Source organism: Leptosomus discolor, unplaced genomic scaffold, assembly GCF_034619465.1.
Source record: "Leptosomus discolor isolate bLepDis1 unplaced genomic scaffold, bLepDis1.hap2 HAP2_SCAFFOLD_41, whole genome shotgun sequence".
In the NCBI taxonomy this organism is placed as follows: domain Eukaryota; kingdom Metazoa; phylum Chordata; class Aves; order Leptosomiformes; family Leptosomidae; genus Leptosomus; species Leptosomus discolor.
Genome location: NW_028237908.1, coordinates 37,888 through 57,533, shown reverse-complemented (window position 1 = coordinate 57,533; position 19,646 = coordinate 37,888).

Below are 19,646 nucleotides of genomic sequence, written 5' to 3'. Positions count from 1 at the left end.
TCTTTGTACATCTGACAATGTTTTAATGTCTGTTTTCAATTCAATTTTCTGTGGCCTTATTTGGGATTCAGTTATAATCCATCCTAAATAGTACCATGGAGCTTTTTCTTGAATTTTTTCTGGAGCAATTTTCAATCCTTTTTCTCCTAATTGGGCGATGAGTTCAAATATGAGCATTTTTGTGTCCAGGTGTTCCCCAGCAATTAATATATCATCCATATAATGATATATCAAGTACTGTGGATACTTTTTCCGAATTGGTTCTAGCGCCCAGGCCACAAACATTTGAGACATTGTAGGTGAATTTTTCATGCCTTGTGGCAGCAAAATCCAATGATATCTTTTTGCTGGTTCAGCTCTATTCACAGAGGGTACTGTAAAGGCAAAACGTTCCGCATCATCTGGATGTAAAGATATTGTGAAAAAACAATCTTTTAAATCTATTACCAGTAAATTCCATTTTTCTGGAATCATGGATGGCAATGGTAAGCCTGGTTGTAAGGCTCCCATATCCTCCATTACTGCATTCATAGCTCGTAGGTCATGTAGCAATCTCCACTTTCCATTTTTCTTTGGTATTGTAAAAATTGGAGTGTTCCATGGACTTACTGACTGCACAATATGGCCTGCACACAATTGTTCTTGTACTAATTCCGAAATTTTGAGAAGCTTTTCACGGGTGAGCGGCCACTGATCAATCCACACTGGTGTCTTTGTTTTCCAATGTATCTTGAGGATAGGCTGCTCCCCAGTAGCCGCAACTAAAAAGGGTGAGTCACAATTTGTGCTTTCATTTGGCTTAGTAGGTCTCTACCTACCAGTGTAATTGATGTATTCATGACATAGGGCCTAGTAGATACCTGCGCCCCATCTGGAAATGTGAATAAAATTACTTCTTTGCTAATTCTAGTGGATTGTGTCCCTCCAATACCAAACACACCCAATTGAGAGCTAAGAGTTGGCCAAGTAGTGGGCCAATTGTGTGCAGCTATGATTGTAACATCAGCGCCAGGATCAATTAACATTTTTCTAGTTATTTTAAGTCCATCTGGTCCTGTCATCATTATCATCATTTCAGGTTTTGTCCGTTTTAGATCCAAAGCAAAGTATACGTCTGGTCGACCAATAGAGCTGAACCCTCCATCGTTGCGTTCGATGTCATTGGATGAAGGTACACAGGCATGGAAAGGCACTTGTTGAGCAATTTTGCCACCTTTTGGAATAAGAACAGGTGGAGTTAATGTATATACCATGATTTTAATTATCCCTGTGTAGTCTGCGTCAATAACTCCTGGTAATACAAAAATACCTTGACGTGATGTGGATGACCTGCCAATTAATAATGCTGATAGTCCCTTTCCTAATGGTCCCTTTAAATTTGTGTCTATTAAGGCTACTTCAGTATTGAAAAGTGTTGAATCTATTGTGGTTTCCAGATCCACTCCGGCACTTCCTGAGGTGGCAGCATGGAGGGAACTGATTCCGGATTTGATTTTTGAGTCAGAATTGGAGAGTGTGCAGGTAATCCCTGATTTACTGTCATCACACGAGGGAATAACGCGCTCGATTTCCAGTTTCCCTGCCTATGGCAGTCACGAGTGTGGTGATTATCCTTTTTGCAATTTACACACCAGTTTTTACCAGCGTGTTGAGCGTGCTGTTTACATTGGCTCACAAGGTGACCCATTTTTCCACAATTGAAACATTTCTTTTGCTTACTTCCTGCCATTCTATTAAAGAAGGGTCGAACTGCACTGTATACCACAGCAGCAAGCATAGATGCAGTACCAGTAGTGCGTTCTACAACTTCAAGCATATCCGCTACTTGAGCATCTCTAGGTAGTGTACTTAACACTCTTTTTGTTCTATCATTAGCATTTTCAAAAGCAAAAATTTTAAATACCTTTTCCTTCATTGCCTCATCCAAATCTGGATGACTTTTAATAACCTGATGTAAACGGTCAATGAAAGCAGAAAAGGTTTCTTGTGGATTCTGCTTAATATTGGCAAAGGAATATACTTTTCCTGGTTCCCTGATTGAAAACATTGCTTGGTAAGCTAACCGCTGTGATAATTGTAATGCCTCTCCTAAAAAACCTTGTTGTAAAGCCGCGTTTGCAAAAGGACCTTGGCCTGTTAGCATTTGTGCTTGTACCCCATACAATGGATCCCCTTGCTGCCTTGGTCGTGCAGCCTCCTGGTCACAGAGTTGTTGCCAGGCCTTGGAGAACATAAGCTGCTGAGAAGGGGACAAAAGAATGTTAGCAATCTGTTGTGAATCAAGTGGTAACAAAACACCTGCTGTAAAAATAGTTTGTAATAATTGCTGAGTATAACTAGATTGAAGCCCATATTGTGATACTGTTAAACGTGCTTTTTCAAAGATTTTCCAATCAAATGGTTCCCATTTTCTACCTCCTGCTTGATCTGTAACAATAGGAAAGGCAGACGGAAGAAAATTTCCTTCAATTAAAGCATCACGAATAACTCCTTTCCATCTTCATCCTGGTTCTTGTTCATTTAATAACGTATTTGAAAATGAAGTAGTTGGCACAGGCATTTCTGACAAAGGCACTGGTGGTGACGATGGTACAGCAAAAGAATTATTTTGAATAATAGTGTCCGGAGACTCTTGTGGATGTTTTTTATTATCATCTTCTCTAGTGTTCAATTCCGATAGCTTGTTCACGACTTACCGCAAAAGCTCATCAAACAGCTCTTTTTTTTTCTCTTTCGTTTTCCGGAAGAGAAAACTCTTCCTGTTGGCGAGAGGGGCGGGATTCTGGGTGGGATTCTGGGTGGGATTCCGGGTGGGTCGCTGTGATGCGGGGATAAGGGCGGGATTCTGGGCGGGTCACTGTGACACGGGGGTAAGGGTGGGATTCTGGGCGGGTCGCTGTGACGTCGCCATAAGGGCAGGATTCTGGGTGGGTCGTTGTGTCGTCAGGATAGGGGTGGGATTCGGGTGGGTCTGCTGGTTCTCGTACTTCCCCCTTTTCTTTGCCCACGCCCCCTGGTAGTTTTTCCACGTTCTCTTCTGAGTCCCTTCTCACTGCGATCGGGTCGGCGCCATTATGGCGCACCTCCTCCTCCGAGGGTGCGGTCCCCGCAGAGGCCCCACTAGCCCCCAAACTCGCTGTCTGTGTCTGATTAGCAGGGGTCAAGGGAGGTGGAACAGGAACAGAAATTCACGTAGAAAAGGTAGAAGTAGTAGTTGTTGGCAAAAAATCGCCTGAGGAGGGGGTAAAGGCAGCAAAGGCAGAAGCTGCAGCAGCCCTTTCAGCTTTCATACTATGCAACATCTCCATAAGCAATTTCCATAACGTGGCGTACTTGCTGCTTCTTTTGCTCTTGCTCCCCCCGAGCTTATATCTTCCCATAACTCTTTCCCTATGGCCTCCCACATAGCGAGTTCAAAAGCAACTCCCATGGAAGAGATTAAACTTCTATTCCATGCCCATAATAACAGCCCTTTAAGAGCCGAGGATTCATACTTGAGTCCTCTCACTAAGAGTATGTGCTGGAGCAGATTTAGGACAGCCTCCTGTTGCTTGTCCAACCCCATCTGTCTCCCCGACCGCTCACCTGGTGAGGGTGAGATTCCATAACCGTTTCACGATGAGGTGCGCACCTTCCTTTTCTCTCCTCCTTCCTGGTAACTATGTGACTCACCGCTTAGCGACTGGGCGGATCGCTGATACTCTTTGTATCTTTTTTTTTTTTTTTTTTTTTTAATTACTCCGCCGGGGCAGCAGATCTCTTTCGGTCGGCCTTCCACCCTCTTCCTCTCCAAGTATTGCAACTTTGTTCTGAGGAATCTGAGGGTCTCTGTTCGGGCACCACTTGCGGGAGCTGCGTGAGGACACTGACACGATCAATGTGATCTAACAAGTGAACCTTTATTTCCGTGTTTCCAGTGCAATTTATAACCCTCCACCACACCCAATAAATACTGATTGGCTTCATCGCAAATAACGGCCCATAGTCCAACCCGACTGGCCACATTGCGAGTCATGTTCAAGTCACGTTCACAGATGTTCACACCCATCTTCTTCAGGAATTAAAACTGCGTCATTAATGGCGGCTGTCTCTTCTCCTGCCCCTGTAAGATGTTCATGCCCCCTGCACCGCAAGTTGTTTACGCTTTCAGCAGTTCCGGTACGTCCCAGCTCGGATTCTCTGGAAAGGCTGGATTGTTCACATGTCCCTTATTTCATGAGTGTCCTCCCACACACACCAATCTTTGTCATTAAGATAAAGACTGGGAAATGACACTTGTTACATGACCTGAGGCAGATCAACGCTGTGATAGAAAGTATGGGAGCCTTACAACCCGGAGTCCCCTCTCCCACAATATTTCCATCAAATTGGCCGATAATAGTAATGGATCTAATTGTTTCTTTACAATTCCCCTCGCAAAGCAGGATTGTTTTCGCTTTGCTTTCTCCGTTCCAGCTATTAACAATAGTGCACCCACGCAATGCTGTCACTGGACTGTCTTGCCTCAGGGAATGAAGAACAGCCCTACTATCTGTCAAATGTGTGTGGCAAGGGCACTCTCTGGGGTTCGTGAACAGCCCCCGCAGATACTGGTGTATCATTCTATGGACGATATCTTGATTGCAGGGACTGAGTTGACAATTTAGAAGGAAGTGGTCAATGAAGCGTTGAAGGCCCTACAGTTTTATGGACTCCAGGTAGCACCTGAAAAAGTACAAGAGGAACCCCCTTGGCGCTACCTGGGGTGGAAAATAATGGAACGAACTGTAGAACCCCAGAAGGTGGTCTTGAAATGGGAAATCACAACGCTAAATGATCTGCCAAAAATCTTAGGTGCTGTCAATTGGGTTAATCACTACTGGGAATCAATAATGATACTTTACAGCCTTTGTTCATGTTGTTGAAGGGTGACCCTGCCTTGGATTCGCGACGTAGTCTAACAGTGGAAGCGCAACAAGCTTTAGCCCTTGTTGAACTTGCAATTCAGTCAAGGCAAGCGGGCCGACTAAGGGAGGGTCCTGGCCTCCAACTTTTTATTATAAACACATCCTCTCAACCCATGGCATTATTAGGACAATAGGTGGAGACTGAAGCAGACCCCCTCATCCTCATAGAGCGGATCTTCCTGCTACATCAGCCAACAAAGACCATTATAACCAGGGCAGAGATGTTTACAATGTTAATTTGTAAAGGGCGGAAACGGGCAGTACAATTACAAGGACAAGAAGTATTAATTCTCTATGTACCATTTACAAAAGACTGTCTGGGATGGAGAATGGCAAATAGTCTACCCCTTCAAACTGCGCTGCTGAATTTTACTGGAAATATCAGTATTCATTTCCTGTCACACAAATTATTCGTGTCTTTTAAAGACATGCACATCATCGCCCGACCCTGACGCAGCCCAGTTCCCGTACCTGGGCGCACAGTATTTACCGATGGCTCAGGAAAATGAGGACGAGCAGTGATAGTTTGGAAAGAAGGATGAAAATGGGAGAGGGAGATTCGTACAGTCTCAGGAACGTCCCAAATTGTAGAACTGGTTGCAGTTATTAAGGTGTTCCAAAGGTGGAGTGAACCTTTGAACATAGTCACTGACTCACAGTAGGTTTGCAGGCTCGTTCAAAGAATAAAAAAAGCTTCATTAAAAGATGTCAATAATGAGCAGTTATTTTCCCTGTTTAAACAACTATGGAGTTTGGTCAACAACCGGGTAAGTGATTTTTACGTACTACATATACGAGGCCGTACTACTTGACCTGGAGCTATAGCAGAAGGGAATTGGGAAGCAGACAGATTGACTGCCCTGGCCTGGGCGGCGCCTACACCACAAATCTTCAAACAAGCCCAATTATCACATGAATTTTTCTACCAATCTGCTAGAGCTCTTCAAAAACTACTTTGTTTCTCCTGCAATGATGCTCGTGCAATTGTGCGTATGTGTCCTGATTGTCAACAATTTGCGGCCGCAGGCCCAACTGGAGTTAACCCTCGAGGTCTCCAAGCGCTTAAATTATGGCCATCAGATGTGACACGTCTCAGAATTGGGAAGCCAGAAGTGGGTACGTGTTTCAGTTGATACCTATTCAGGGGCGATATGGGCAACAGCTGAATGCAGGGAAAAAAGCAAGGGACGTTCTTAGACACGGGACTGCTGCCTTTGCAGTATTAGGAATACCAGCAACTATAAAGACAGATAATGGTCCCAGATATAACAGCAAAAAGACACAAATGTTTTTACAAATGTGGGGTGTAAAACACGTCATGGGCATTCCACACTCTCCACAAGGACAAGCAATCGTTGAACACACTCACCAAATTGTAAAAAACATGCTGCAAAAACCAAAAGGGGGAATGCAGGGGGAAAGCCCGCAGATAAGCTTATGGAAGCTGGTCTGTGTCTTGAATTGTGTAGACCTTAGAAACGACATAGGGGACCAACAACCACCTCTAATTAAACATTTTTTAAGCCTAGGTTCCAGAATGTCAGATACACTAAACCCAAATGTGAAGGTCTGGGTGCGTTCCCTAGAGAGAGGGAAATGGGAAGGACCATTCATGTTAATAACGTGGGGTAGAGGGTATGCTTGTGTTTCCTCAGATGAAGGACCAGAGTGGATTCCAGTGCAGTGTGTAAGGCTGTGGCTTGAAAAAACAAAATATGGGGATGGCGATCTACCTAATCACGCTGCTGGGAGTGGAAGTGTTGATCACATCAATACAGACTATGGGACATATGATGAAGACGCTGACACCGACGCTGACACCCCAGAACAGCAGTAACATACGGGTATCTTTGGCTCATGCCTTGAACCAGACAGCCTTCTACGTCTTGATGGCACAACCAGAACAGCCTTTTCACACGTGCCTTGTTGGACTACACATAGATAATGTAGAAGTAATTGGGAAAGAAGTAACTGCATTACGAGGGTTGATAGGTGTGCATTGTAATGCAGCTAGCATCCTCATGGCTCCTTTGGCTACCTTATTAAACAATCGGGGCCTGAGGGAACGGTTGGAGATCTTAATCAAGGTTGGGTTATTGATTTTATGTATAATCACATGTATAATTTTAATATTACCATGTTTCTTATCTTGCATATAGGGAATGATCCTCTGAACGTTAGTAACTGTCTATACGGTAGAAAAACGAAAAGGGGGAATTAAGGAGGAACAAGGGATGGAAAGAGTTGACAGGATTCAGGCAGGTCCTGCCCTGAGCCTTGAAGAAGAATAAAGGAAGAGAACAGGGAAGTAAATAGGTGCAGACCGTTAGACTCGAGAAGAACACAAGCCGGCAGGACAGCACCCAACGGTGCTAGTGGTAGTGGCGCATGGACAATGCCCGTACACCAGTCACAGCTTACTTAGTGGTGGTTGTACTAGTAGAGAAAAGGATATAATGATGCTGTGGCAAACAATAAAGGTCTTCAGTTTCTCCCCAATAGGAGTCCGTGCCCTAAATCCGCCCCAGCTCAATGCTGTTTCCTGTCGGGGGCACTCGCCAGCCCAGCCAGCCCAGCCCTTCCCTCAATCTTGACTCCTTTCTGCCGTCTCCCCAGTCGAGCCCAGCAAAGCAGCTCTGCTAGGACTGGTGTCACAGAAGGAAACGGAGGCCACAGAGAACCTTCATCCAGCCGGCATGCTGAGGAGATCCCCAACCCAGGTACCTTGCAGACCCACGTGCCAAACTTGCTCCCCACGACAGCAGGAGACAACTGGCCTCAGGGATCCTCAGGAAGGTCCTTTTGACCCAGGGAAAGGGCAGCCTGACCCAAGCTGTCACCCACACCACAGGGTTTCTCTTTCCATGTCCCCCCTGCACACACACACGGTGCCCTGCTCTTCTCCCAGGACATCCCATCTCCCCACAGAGACTTTTCCCTACAGAGCTCATCTCTGCTGACCTGGATGGCCATTCCTGCACCCCCTCCCCAGGCTCCCCACAGACCCTGAACTGGTGGTGCTGCTCTGCAGAGACAGTGGGCTGTGGTGGCCAGGACCATGCTGGTGAGGATGAGAGGCAGACCCAGCTCAGGGTGGCTACTGCCCCTTCCACCTCTGCACACAGATGCTGTCCCTGCAGCTCCAGAAAAGAACTTGGAGAAAGGAACTCAGACAAACAAGTCGGTGCAGGGTCCTTTATTTGGTTTAAACACGCAGACAGCACAGCTCCTGATTTACACAAAGTCTCTGAGGCACACAAGGCAGGCAGAGACTGACATAGAAATAGGATGAAGAATGGCAACATTTTTGAGGACAGAATACTCCCTGAGCAAGCTAAACCCCAAAGAAACCAAATCAAACAACCCACCAAAGAGAGGCTGGGCCTGTAATGAGTTCCATTACTAGTGATATGCAGGGGAAGATGGGCAGTTCATTGGTGCTTCTGCAAAGCAACCAGTCATCAGTTTCCTGAGGGCATCCTTGAGCTCCTGGTTCCTCATGCTGTAGATGAGGGGGTTCACTGCTGGAGGAACCACCGAGTACAGAACTGCCAGCAGAAGGTTCAGGAGTGGGGAGGAGATGGAGGGGAGCTTCAGGTAGGCAAACATGCCAGTGCTGACAAACAGGGAGACCACTGCCAGGTGAGGGAGGCAGGTGGAAAAGGCTTTGTGGCGTCCCTGCTCCGAGGGGATCCTCAGCACGGCCCTGAAGATCTGCATGTAGGACACCACAATGAACACAAAACACCCAAAGCCTAAACAGATACCGACCACAAGTACCCCAACCTCCCTGAGGTAGGTGTCTGAGCAGGAGAGCTTGAGGATCTGGGGGATTTCACAGAAGAACTGGTCCACAGCATTGCCTCGGCAGAGGGGCAGTGAAAATGTATTGGCCGTGTGCAGCACAGCATAGGGAAAAGCAGTGCCCCAGGCAGCTGCTGCCATGTGGACACAAGCTCTGCTGCCCAGGAGGGTCCCGTAGTGCAGGGGTTTGCAGATGGCAACGTAGCGGTCGTAGGCCATGACGGTGAGAAGACAATACTCTGCTGTGATCAAGAAGACAAAGAGAAAAACCTGGGCAACACATCCTGCGTAGGAGATGGCCCTGGTGTTCCAGAGGGAATTGGCCATGGCTTTGGGGAGAGTGGTGGAGAGGGAGCCCAGATCAAGGAGGGAGAGGTTGAGGAGGAAGAAGTACATGGGGGTGTGCAGGCGGTGGTCGCAGGCTACAGCAGTGATGATGAGTCCGTTGCCCAGGAGGGCAGCCAGGTAGATGCCCAGGAAGAGCGCGAAGGTTAAAAGCTGCAGCTCCCGTGTGTCTGCAAACGGCAGGAGGAGGAACTGGGTGATGGAGCTGCCGTTGGACATTATTTCACTGCAGGAATAGGAGACTGTTGAAAGAGGAGAAGACATTGACAAGCGAGGACAGATTTCATTGAGCCAGTCTTATGCAATTTCTTTCTGATAACCCCCATAATGGCTTCTTTTTTAAGGGTAAATTCAGTCATTTCCTTTTTGTGAGGTCAGGATTGATGAGCAGGGGCTCTGCCCATGGGCTCCAGAGAAGTCAGACCTGTGCTATTGCAGAGGTGACAAACAGCCCGTGCATTCGGTAGGTGTTCCTGGCAATGGGTGCCTTCAGTCGAGTGACAGGCATTTGCCTCAGTGACCATGTGACAATTGTCCTTATTTATTGCAGTGTGATGGAGTCAGCACCCAGACCAGCTGTGTCTGAGAGGGAAGAGCCCAGGGAGGGACCCAGCCCTTCCAACTCTGCTCTCCTGAACAGCAAAGTCTGGGTCGGAATCACTCACGGCCAACACAGAACCTTTCTCACAGCCATTTTCCATCTCCAGGCTCTCTCCAGACATGGTAACAGCACCGTGCCTGTGGGGGAGAACGGGGCTGTCACTAGGTTCCCACCCTCCCCTGCTGAATTGCCCCGAGCACGAGGGAAGTGCACTTCAACCTCTTCACCTCAGGGATGTTCTGAGGTGCCGGAAAGACAGTGCCCAGCACCTCCCGTAGGGAGGATCAACTTGTTTCCAAGTCCCACACCCTGCATTGCCCACAGCCCCCCAGGATCAGTGACTCAAATGCATCTGAGATGCCTAACGCTCCCCCCACAACCCAGACCTTCCAAAAGCAAGAAAAGGAGCAGCAGGAATTGGAGAAAAAAATGCAGAGCAATACCCTGATCCTTCTGCAAATGGGGAACAGGAGAGGAAGACAGCTGGCACTCGGGAAAGCCTTCTCCTTACACAGCAGAGCACAGCACCTCCACGTTGGTGACATCCCAGGCCGGTTGCTCTCAGTCCCTTTTCTCTGCACTAGGAAGAGGTTTATGTGTCAGAAGACATGAACCTTTGCTGGGGATCTGTCCTTCCACTCACAGCTTCTCCCCACAGCTCCATGAGGAGCTCCCAGGGGCAGGATGAGTGCTGATGTAGGCTGGTGACAGAGTCCATGCCCAAGGTCACAGACCCCCATGGTGAAGACCCCCTGCTTGGAAGGGCAGCCCTGGTCACCCCTGGGTCCACACCCACCTTCACACGTTCAAGCCATCCCCACCAGGATTCACACCCCACAGCCATCCCCATAGAAGGCAGCCGTCACGCCCTGTCCCTCTCACACTGCACTAGGGAAGCCCTGCTCTGCAGCCCGTCTTCCTCTTCTCCATCACAGACAGATCCCAGAGGTTGGACACATTCAGGAGATCCTGCAAGGAACCACCGACACATCGCCCTGCACCCAGAGACTTACTGTGTCAGAGGCTGGGAAGAGTTCTCCTCCAGTGAGCTCTCACCCATCCTCCCACTCTCCCCTGTCTTTAACATCCCTTTGCCTTGCTCCTTTCTCCTTGGTGCCCACAGGCAGCCCCCTCAGCCCTGCTGCGCTTGGCAGAGCAGCTGCTGCTGGGCAGAGCTGTCTCCCTGCAGCTCTGCCTGCTTGCTAGGAGCTCTCTCTGTCCCAGGAGCTCAGCCCAGATCAGCAGCACAGGAACAGCCCAAGAACTTTTTAATTATCTCTCCGGTGGTTTAGTGTGAAGTTCATGGATCACAGAGACTGAGAGGAAGTTGAGGAAACCTCTGGAGGAGTCAAAGTCAGATGCAAACTCCAAAGTTTCTTGGAGCACTAATGGGTTCCACAGAGGGATGTTACTGACAAATCTTCCTTCTGGGCTGGTTGAAGAAGAAACCTGGATTCAGTGAGGACAGATAGGCAAAGGCAAGGTGAAGGTGGCTCTGATGCTGAGTAACCCTTGGTGTGCTTTATCAAGCCAAAAGAAAGCCCTGACTCCCCAGCCCCTGCAAGGCAGACCCTGTCCCTCACCCATTCCTCAGGGTTCTTCCTGGGGCAGGGTGATGTGGGGATGTGCAGTGCCAAGGGCAGGGCCAAGGTCCTCTGCTTCTGGGGTTGTTCTGGGTGGGCTGAGGAGGCACTGAGGGGCTGGTGCCATAAGGCTGAGGTGTCTTCTGGTAGGCCTTGGGGGCTGAGACAACAGCCCTAGCCAAGGGGAGAAAGACCTCGGCTCTCTTGGGGGCTTTGTGTCTTGCCAGAGCCCTTGACCATCTCCACCACAGGATGTCCTACAGTGTCCCACACCCGCGCTTGCCATTGCACCGTGCAGATCAGACTGTGCCCAGGAGAGGCCTGAGCAACACCTGAGGGACCTGTTCTCCCTTCCCAGAGGCTGGAGGTCAGGACCTGTAGCCTTCATGGAACACCCCCAGGTTTCCTCAGCATCAGAGCCACCTTGACCTTGCCTTTGCCTGCCTGGGACGAAGGGAGCTCCTGGCAAGAGGGCAGTGCTGCCGAGAGCTCTGCAGTGTCCCTCTCCTCCCAGAATCACAGAACCAAGGAGGCTGGAAGGCAGCCAGCCATCACCTTTTCTGGGCTTCCCCTTCATGCTTGGTTTTAGCCAGCAGCTCCTTTTTCAACCATGCCAGTCTCCTGCCACCTTTATGTGACCTCTAGCATGTCACGACGGAGCATTCTGGATCGAGAAGAGGAGATCCTTGTCATCAAACAGCTCTCTGCACCCATCTTCTCTGCAGCATTGTAGCCCATGGATTCTTCTAAGAAGTTCTCTCAGCAGGCCAAAGTCTGCTGTCCTGAGGTCCTGCTCTTTGCTTTCTTCCTTTTTCTCAGGATGGTCCACTCTACCTTCTTACCCCGGACTTTTCCATTCCTCACCAGCTCTTCTTTGTTTGTAAATGTTGTGGGTTTACCACAGCAAGAAATTAGCACTGTCCTGCCGCTTGCTCTCCTCCTTTTCCCAACATCAGTGGGACAAGGGATGAGGAAAGAAAGAGTAAAATCAAGAAATCTTGGGGGTTAAGATGGTCACTTGGGGTCATTGGCCAGATTATTTCTCCCCCCAACCTCTTGCACCCTCACCCCGCTATTCACTGCTGGGGCACAGTCAGAAACAGAGAAGGCCTTAACACTTTTCAAACACTTTTCAGAAACTGATAGGTCATTAGTGTGTTTTCAGCATTGTTTTGGTCAACAAAACTGAGACATAGCGCCATGGGAGCTTACATGAAGAGAAGTAAGCTCAGCCCAGCCAGACCCAGTCCAGTTTCCACCTGTTATTCCATCCCTTTTGTGTCATAGTCCGGTCCCACAGTATCCAAAAGACCCTCATATACAACCACCCCCTACCAATCACGCTGTTTACAGACAGCTATCATTGCTCTAACTATGGGCCACTCCTCTTAAATGTCCATGAAATTGTCCGTGAAGTGTCCACTGAGTTCATGTCATCCATAACTTCAGTTCTCTTAGGTATAGGGATTATGCAGGTTGGGAAAAGTGTGTTATGTGGAGTTACTGGTCACGACAACTTGCTCAGGTTGGATCAAGATAACTGGCTGGACAGCCGAGAACAGGGTAGTGGTGAACGTAGTTCCATCCAGATGGTGACACAAGCAGTGTCTCCCAGGGCTCAGTATTGGGGCCGGTCTTGTTCCACATCTTTATCAATGATCTGGATGAGGGGACTGAGTGCTCCCTGTGTGAGTTTGCAGATAGCATTAAGTTGGGTGGGTGTATTGAACTGCTTGGGTGTAGGAAGGACCTGCAGAAAGTTCTGGACAGACTGGATTGACAAGCTGAGGCCAATGCTATGATGTTTGAACACGACCATGTGCCGGGTCCTCAATTTGGGTTACAACAAACTTCGGAGGAGATATTCAAAACCCACCTGGACGCAGTCCAGTGTGACTTGTTGTGGGTGAACCTGTTTTAACAGGGGGGTTGGACTAGACGATCTCCAGAGGTCACTTCCAACCCTCACCTTTCTGTGATTCTGTGATTCTGTGACCTTGAGGAGAGGAGCCCGGGCATGATGAGGGAAGCCGCAGTAGCCAGTGGCAAATGCTGACCATGAATAAGGCCTGCTGCACACAGGGCTGTATTAGGGGGAGAGTGGCCACCCAGACAGGAGTTATCATGGCCCTTGACTGAGCACTGGTGTGGCCACATCTGGATTAGTGAGTCTGCATGTGGGGCACTCTGTTCTGGAGGAAAGGGAAGGAACTGGAGAAGCTCCAGACAGGAATTGCAGTATGGAGCTAGGGGCCTGTGTGGAGGGCTGAGGGACCTGAGCTTCTTTAGGCTGATGAAGTGCATGCCCAGGGCTCTATAATAACTGCTTGAAGGTTTCTTCCAGAGATGATGGAGCTTTTCTCCTGTAGTGGGAAGAGAAGGAAACCTCCACAAAGTGCCGTTCGGAAGGTTCAGACTGCATGTGAGGAAAAAGAAATCTCCCTCCAAGGGTAGCCTTGTGGTTGAAGTGATGCTCCATAGGGACTCTGGATTCAGCCCACGGCTTTGTGTTTCAAGGAACAGGCGGTGAGGGAGGAGAGACATCAGTAAAGGTCTAGAAATGCTGAGGGCAGAGCTGTGTGGGAAAGCAAGATGGGTGTGTGCAGCCGGCAAGGGAAGAGGGGCAGGCGTGGCAGAGTGCAGGACAGCCTGCAGCAGAGATGGCCGAGGGCTCTGGCAAGGCTCAAAGGCCCAACAGGAGCAAGGCCTTGGGCCCCTTGGCTATGGCAGTGGCCTCTGCCACCAAGGCCTCCCAGGCAGAACTTTCCGTTTCTCCTTGCCCGTTGCTTGGGGAAGGCGGGAGGGCTTGTCCAGTTTCCCTGCCTTTGGCACTGCTCCCCCTCACACCCCACTGCCCCCGGGAAGAGCCCTGAGCCCCCCGCGAGGGGCAGGATCTGCCTGCCCAGGGCCTGAGGGTCAGGGTTTGGACTTTCTGCTGGGTGAAACCAAGCCAGGGTTTTCTCAGCACTCCAGCCCCCTGCACAGGGCCTTTGCCTGCCTGCAAGCACAGCCTCCAGTTCTCTGCTCTAAGGAGTCCCTGGGGAGGCTTTGTCAGCAGTGGCCCTCAGTGGGGCCAATCAGTCATTCTAGGGACTTTGGGGTTTGCTTCTGACTTTGACGACTTGAGCAGTTTGCTCAGTTTCCTCTCAGTACCTGAGATTCCTTTTCTTAAGGCCAAATACCCCATGGGGCTCATTAAAAGACAGAAAGCTCTAAGGAGCTATTTCTCTAACTTTCATTTTCTTCAAGTCTTCGAGATTTCTACAGCTAATTGTAGTTCTTTCAGAATGTAGTTACAGAGGAAAATTGAATAGTGCACCTTATTGAAATTAATTTAAAAGTGTATTTTTAATAAATTGTCAGTTTAGAGAAGACGTGATAGTAGGATTCTGTAATTGATATAGATGCAGAATGTCTCCTCAGCAGGTCTGGACGGCTAGGAACAGCAGTCCCTTGAGGTCTGACACTGTACGGACAGCTTTGCTACTCACCTCCTCTACCTCCTCATTGCTGTGTTTGTTCAATGGGGATTTACATCCTCTCTTAGCTCAGACTTCTCCACTCAAGTCTGCAGACAAATGTCACATCTCCATTGCACCAGCTCCCACCTGCTTTCCTTAGAGAACTGCCTGCACACAGGCACAGAAGGACTTCTCCCATGTGCCAACAAAGAAAAGGAAAGCAGGACCAAGTCTCATCAACAATAAAACACACTCCTCAACCGTGTGCTAAGTACAAGGTGTTTCTAACGAGGTGCCTTAGACAAGGGATATTCCTATGAGAAATGTGTTAGATCAATAGATACACAAAGGTAGATATAAACATAATGAAAGAGTTGGCGAGAGAAAACTAGACTACTGAAATTCTGTTAGTCCCAGAAGCTCAAAGCAGCTGCGTTGGTGAGAGGTGTTTGAAAGTACAAAGAGTAAAGGAAAGAAAAGCCTGAAGAATAATGAAAAAGGCCTTTGCCTGGGCAGTTGGCTTCTGAAAAGATGACTTTACAAATGGTCGTTTTATCAGGACAGGTGAAAATACAAGAAAAGGCAGAGAAATCAAATACAGCGTGTGACAGGCAGAGTAGTGGTAATGCAGTTCCAGGGGAAGATCAGCATTGCTTTGGCAAAGACCCAGCTGGCCCCTGGCCTCACGCCTCCTCACCCACCATGGCCACCACCAGCACCAGCACAAGCCAGCTGCCTGCTCCTGCTGGGACTGACACAAAGCCTCCAGTGACATCCCCAGCAGCGGCACAAGCCTGCTGCACACTCCTGCCCTAGCAGCTCCTGAGCCATCAGGGACAGCAGGAGGAGCTGCACAAGGCAGGGGCTGCTCTTGACCTGTCCCCTGTGCAGCCACCTATGACGCCACCCAGCACGACCCATTTAGCTTAGTATCCCGTTTTAATGTGAAGCAAGAACAGCGTGGGTAGCACTGACCCAAATATTCTGAATTTTCCTTCCACAAAGGAACCTCAGAGCACTCCGGAGAGTCTGGCGGCTCTCAGCGACCCATGCAGTACTTTAGCCCTCCGGCAGCCTGTTCTGGGCAATAAAAGCCTTCATGTCTGAGCTGCGAGTGTAGTTCACTCACACGCACCTCACTCAAAAAACCAGAGGTGGGGAATGCTCCACTTGCACTTTTGACACTGACACTTCCTTACGGAGCCGGTTACCACGTCTGCCCCAGCCAACCGCAGCTTCTTCCGAGCAGTCATGGGGATGAGTTTTCCCCCAGAGAAGTTCTTCAGGCAGCTCAAGGGATGTTTTACTTCATTGCTGGGCGTCACATGTCAGTGATTCACTCCAAAGGTTACGAGCTGACCCCTGTTACACGCCCCACAAACGCAGACACTCCACAAGAAGCGGACACCTGACTAGGATGAAAGATTCCACAGTGAGGAATGATTAAGGCCCTTCCTGGAACCTCCTCTGTTACTCCTGAATTCGACGCCAAATGGAAGGAAGAACTAAGGCTAAAAACACGCTCTGCTACCAGTCGGCACATGCACGAAGTTTCAATGTAATAAAAAGCATTACAAAAGAAAGCTGACAAATCCTTCATGCAATTGGGATTGGAGAAGGAATATGACACTGACCAAAGCAGAGCTTTCCTCCACTATTTCTCATTCCAAAGATCCATTTCTTCCCAAAAAATGCATGAAGAAAGTGTAAAGAAGTAGCCACCTCAGTTCAATACAAAGATTAGAGTAGTCATAAAACCAAAAAAAAATCCAACAAAAAAATCCCCCCACACTCAAGGATTTCAGGAAATAGATACTGTCAGCAAGAAATCCATCCCTACAAACAGGAAGGCAGATACAGAAAATGACACTCTGGTTACACAGAACATGACATGACATTTTCTAAAGAAGAAACTTAAACATATTAAACATCAGTCGCTGAGATCAGCTGCTTGGGGTTGGGCGCGGCCAGCAGCGGATCTCGGTGTTCAGGAGCTTTCCTGAGGTTTTCCCGCTGTAGGGAAACACCAGGGGAGCGACGAGACCCGCCCAGAGCCGGCAGCTCTTGCGGGGAGAGGCAGAGGGGCTGTTGGCATGGCCAGAGCAACGGCTGTCCCCGGCTGTCACTGCCTGCCCACAACGGGAGCCTGTGGGGAGCAAAGGAGCGGAGCGAGCAGCTCCCGCGGCATTGTGCGGGGAGGGCGCTGAAGCTCCGCCAGTTGGAGAGGCCGAGGGCGCTCATCCTCCCTGACCCTCGAGGCAGAAGGGTGGGCACTCGTGGCAGAGCCAAGGCTGCAGCTCTGGCTGGACACTCTGCACCACCGGCCCCGGCGGGGACCAGTGCCTCCAGCCAGACGGAGCTGCTGAAGGGAGAGGCTGCGGTTCAGCCCTCAGCCTGGGGGAAGGGCCTAGACCTTCCTCCTGGGGAAGGGGTGGGGAACAAACGCAGCTGCAAAAGCTGTGCTCAGGTGGAGGACCTCCTGCGGCAGGCGGCTGAGCTGCAGGAGATGGTCACGAGGCTGCGGAGCACCAGGGAGGCAGACAAGGAGAGAGCTAGCTGGATGCAGGGGAACGCAGCAGCGGAACCACAGCCTCTGGCCAAAGAGCCTGAGGTTCTTCTACCAGCACACCCAAAACCGCTCCCTCTGGCCAAAGAGCCAAAACTCTGCCACTGGCACACCCAAAACAGGGGGAAGCCAACCCTAGTGCAGATTGCGAACTGGTGCAGGGAAGATGCAGAAGGAGGAAGAAGCCTTCCTCAAAGCCTGAGGTGCTCCTGCAGAACCACTTCATGGCTCTGCAGAATGAGGGGGGACATAGACAATGCCTCAGAGTTGGGGAAGGCGGATAGATTGGTTCCCTGAATTATAATCAGGGCAACCAAGAAAAAGTGTTGGGTAATAGTAGTGGGGGACTCTTTTTTGAGGGGTACTGAGGTGCTTGTTTGCCGACCCGCTGTCTAGAGAGGTTTGGTGTTTACTGGGGGCTGGGATTAGGGATGTCACAGAGAGACTACCAACCTGGTACCTCCCACAGAGCACTCTCCGTTGCTGCTGTTTCCTGTGGGTACCAGTGACACAACCAGAAGCAATCACAAGAGCATCAAGAGGGATTCCAGAGCCCTAGGAGAGGCAGTGAAGGACTCAGAGGCCCAGGTCTTCTTTTCCTCAGTCCTCCCAGTCACAGGAAAGGCACTTGAAAGAGCCACCAGATTCAGGAAAATCCATGAACGGCTGAAGGAATGCTGCCATAACCAGGGCTTTGGCTACTTGGACCACAGGAGTCCCTGTGAGAAGCCTGGTCTCCTGGCGGCTGATGGGGTATATGTCTCAGAGAAGGCGAGAACATCTTTGGACAAAGGCTAGCCCATCTAGGAAGGAGGATTTATGTTAGATTGGCTGGGGGAGGGGATCCTCAATCCATTCCGCTTCGATGCCAGTGCCAGAAATAGATGCCCTGGCCCTGGAGACGGATCGCACACCAGTGAGAGAGCACATCAAGTGTAAGAGAAGGAATTCCAGCCAGCAAGCACTCCAGCTGGGAAGTTGGCTTCACTGCGGGGAGGGGCCACACATAAATGCCTCTGTGCACCTCATGGAGCGTTGGGAACAAACAAGAGGAGTGAGAGGTGTGTGCACATCTACAAGGCTGTGATGTTACAGGCATCACTGAGACGTGGTGGGACAGCTCCTATGACTGGAGTGTAGGAACAGATGGGTGTAGGCTCTTGAGGAAAGACAGGCAGGGGTCCTGGAGGACAGCAGGATGACCATGAGCCAGCCATGTGCCCTTGTGTGGTACAGAGGGTATGATCTGTTGGCAGTTACAGAGACATGGTGGGACAGCTCACATGACTGGAATGTGGTCATGGATGGCTGTGTCCTTTTCAGGAAAGACAGGCCAACAAGGCGAGGTGGGGGAGTTGCTCTTTACGTGAGAGAGCAACTAGAATGTGTTGAGTTCTGGCCAGGGGTGGATGAGGAGCGAGCTGAGTTTGTGGGTGAGAACGAAGGGGCAGGCTAGCATGGGAGATATTGTTGTGGGTGTCTGTTACAGGCCACCTGACCAGGATGAGGAAGTGCATGAGGCCTTGTACAGGCAGCTGACAGCAGCCTCACAATCACAGGCCCTGGTTCTCATGGGGGTTTTTAACTCCCCAGATATCTACTGGAAGGCCTACACAGCCAGCCATTCACAGTCCAGGAGGTTCCTCTAGTGCATCGATGATAACTTCTTGATACAATTGGTGGATGAGCCAACAATGAGGGGAGCACTGCTGGATCTCCTCCTCACTAACAAGCCAGGTCTAGTTGAAGCAGTGAAGGTCAAGGGCAGCCTTGGCTGCAGCGACCATGAGATGATGGAGTTCAGGATCTGGTGTGATAGGAACAGAATAGCAAGCAAGATCACAACCTTGGACTTCAGCAGGTCCAACTTTGCCTTTTCAAGCAATTGCTTGTTGAAATCCCATAGAACACGGTACTAGAAGGTAAACAGGCCCAAAATAGTCGGTTTATGTTCAAGGACCAGTTCTTCTAAGCTCAAGAGGTGAGCATCCCAGTGGGTAGGAAATCAAGAAAAGGAACAGGAGACCCGCGTGGTTAAACAGGGAACTAATGGTCCAACTCAAGTGGAAGAAGAGAGTCTATAGATCCTGGAAAGGGGAATGGCCACTTGGGAGGACTGTAAGGCTCTTGGAAAGCTAAGGCCCCCTTGGAGTTTAGCCTTGCAATGAGGTCAAGGACAGCAGAAAGGGCTTCTTCAAATACACTAAAGATGAAACTAACACCAGAGGCAATGCAGACCCACCTTTGAATGAGGAGGGTGCACTGGTGACAGAGGTTATAAGGAAGGCGGAGCTACTGAATGCTTCTTTGCCTCTGTCTATACTGCTGGAGACTGTCCTC